Below are 3,203 nucleotides of genomic sequence, written 5' to 3'. Positions count from 1 at the left end.
ATCTGAGCCCAGGGGTCCGAGCCCAACCTGGGCAACTTGGCGAGACCTCATCTCCACAATAAATTAAAAAATTAGCTGGGCATGGTGGTGTGTGCTTGTGGTTCCAGCTACTTGGAAGGCTGAGGTGGAAGGATCACCTGGGCCCAGCAGGTTGAGGCTGCAGTGGCTGTGACTGTGTCCCTGCACTTTGGCCTGGGCGACAGAGTGAGACTCCTACTCAACTCAACTCAATTCAACTCAACTCAAATACAATAAAATAAAAATCCTAACAACTCCAGTGGCAGTGAGTTGACCTAGCACCCAGATCTTTCTAATATCATTCTCCAATAAAAGGAATCAGGGCTCCTTGGAGAAGTGACTGATTCTTGGACAGCAGCAGAAACTATCTAAGCTTTGTTGCCAGAAAATAAGGAAATGTTCAGAAAACCCTACGTTGGTGGGGTGAGTCAAAGAGACACTGAAAGGAAAAGAACTCCCAGTGGCCAAAGCTGAAAACATTTGAGCAGCGGATAAAGCAGTATTAAGTTATCATCTGAAGGATACAATAAATACCCATGAGTCCATGGTGATATAGACACATGATGGACTAAATAAATAAACAAAGGAGAATAGACAATTCTCTTTTGCAGAAGAATTTCAAATATTTATGTGGATATTCTGCCCTCAGGGGTGGAGCATAACTCCCATTCTTTCTTTCAAAGCGAGCGGTATAGAAAAATGGAAAACCTCACAGTGGAGAAACCTGACAAACACGACCTCAGCCAGGTGACCAAGGTCAACATCAACAGCGATAAGACATGCTGGTATACTTTGATATGATGTGATGAAAATGACACTTCACCTTTCGTGATCTTCCTCCTTCAAACCCATAACACTAGCCTCATAATGAGAAAAACATCAGACACATGCCAATGGAGAGGCATTGTGTAAGTATACCTGACCAGTGCTCCTTAAAACCGTCAAGGTCATCAAAACAAGGAAAGTTTGAGAAACTGTCACAGCCAAGAGGAACCCAAGGTGACATGATGACTAAATGTAACATGGCATCCTGGACCTGCAAAAAGGTGAAGAGTAAAAACCAAGATGATCTGAAGAAACTATAGACCTCAGTTCATGACAGTGTTTCAGTATTGGTTCATTAGTTGTAACAAATATACCAAAATAATGCAAGATGTTATTTAATAAGGAAAACTGGGCACAGGTGGGTACAGTATATAGAAACGGTACTATCTTTTCCATTTTTTCTATATATTTAAAATTGTTCTAAAAATGAAGTCTATTTATTTTGAGTCAGAGTCTCACTGGGTCATCTGGCCTGGAGTGAAATGCCACGCTCACAGTCATGGCAGCCTTGACCTGCTGGACTCAGGTAATCCTTCCACTTCAGCCTTCCAAGTAGCTGGAACTATTGGTACCCACCACCACACCCAGCTAGTTTTTTTTTATGGTAGAAATGAGGTCTTGCCAAGTTGGCCAGGCTGGTCTCGAACCCCTGGACTCAGGCAATTCTCTTGCCTCCACCTCCCAAAGTTCTGGGCTTACAGGCATGAGCCACTATGCCTGGCCAAAATGAAGTCTATTTAAAACAATGATAACAGCTGGGCATGCTGGCTCATGCCTATAATTCCAGCACTTTGGGAGGCCAAGGTGAGAGGATCACCTGAGCTCACAGGCTCCAGACCAGCCCAGGCAACTTGGCGAGACCTCATCTCTACAATAAATCAAAATATTAGCTGGGCGTGGTGATGCATGACTGTAGTTCCAGCTGCTTGGAAGGTCGAGGCCGCGATGGCCGTGAGCACTGCACTCCAGCCTGGGCAACAGAGTGAGACTCAGACTCAAAAAAAAAAAGTATTCAATAAAAAACAACAATAGCCGGGCTCGGTGGCTCAGCCTGTAATCCCAGCACTTTGGGAGGTCGAGGTGAGTGGATTGCCTGAGCCTGCAAGTTCGAGACCTGCCTGGGCAACTTGGTGAGACCTCGTCTCTACAATAAATAAAAAATTAGCCGGGTGTGGTAGTGTGAGCCTGTAGTTCCAGCTACTTGGAAGGCTGAGGTGGAAGGATCACCAGAGCCCAGCAGGTCGAAGCTGCGGTGGCCGGGAGCGGCCACTGCACTCCAGTCTGGGTGACAGAGCGAGACTCCAACTCAAAAATAAATAAATAAATTAATTAATTAAACAACAACAACAACAACAACAATAACTACCACCAAACCGGGCTCGGTGGCTCAACCTGTAATCCTGAGCCTTTGGGAGGCTGAGGTGAGTGGATTGCCTGAGCTGCGGGTTCGAGACCCGCCTGGGCAACTTGGTGAGACCTCATCTCTACAATAAATCAAAAATTAGCTGGGCATGGTAGCTGGGCATGGTAGTGCATACCTGTAATTCCGGCTACTTGGAAGGCTGAGGCGGGAGGATCGCCGGAGCCCAGCAGGTCGAGGCTGCGGTGGCCGGGAGCGGCCACTGCACTCCAGGCTGGGCGACAGAGTGAGACTCCGACTCAAAAAAAAAACAAAAACAAAAAAACAAAAAACAAACAAACAAAAAAATAACTACCACCACCCAAGGTCACCACAAATCAATTCTACAAGGGCAGGGCCTTTGTTATGGACCTATGCATCCAGGATCTAGCACATGGCCAGCCATGTCATGGTAATGAATATTTGTTGACGGGGGAATTATTACCTTGCGTGGTATAACGGTGATGGGGCTTATACAGGGTTTGATATATGTCTGGGTTTTTCTTCCTTACGACGTCAACCCATGTATGTCAGAACTGAAAAAAGCTTTAGAGATAATCTGGCCCAACTGGAAACTGAGGCCCAGGGAGGTCAAAGGACTTGCCTAAAGTCACACAGCCAGTGACTTCCAGACCTGGGTTCTTTCTACCATATTACAAGATTCAAGTCTCCAAGTCTGTTTCCTCAGCTGCAAAATGAGTCTACCATACGCCTTGGAAGGGTTTTGGGATATGAAATGACTTTCACGAAGTCCCTAGTGGGCATTTAAAAATAGGATTATTGCTGAGAAGCTGCTGCTGCTGATCACTGATGTCAATGTTTCTATTTTATTTTGATTTTTATTTTTGAGTGGGAGTCTCACTCTGTTGCCCGGACTGGAGTGCAGTGGCCACTCCTGGCCACCGCAGGCTCGATCCGCTGGGCTCCGGCGATCCTTCCGCCTCAGCCTTCCGAGTAGCTG

This window comes from Carlito syrichta, unplaced genomic scaffold, assembly GCF_000164805.1.
Source record: "Carlito syrichta isolate Samal-C Ts95f unplaced genomic scaffold, Tarsius_syrichta-2.0.1 Scaffold309736, whole genome shotgun sequence".
In the NCBI taxonomy this organism is placed as follows: domain Eukaryota; kingdom Metazoa; phylum Chordata; class Mammalia; order Primates; family Tarsiidae; genus Carlito; species Carlito syrichta.
The sequence above is the reverse complement of the archived record's forward strand: the minus strand, read 5'-3'. Positions refer to the sequence as shown.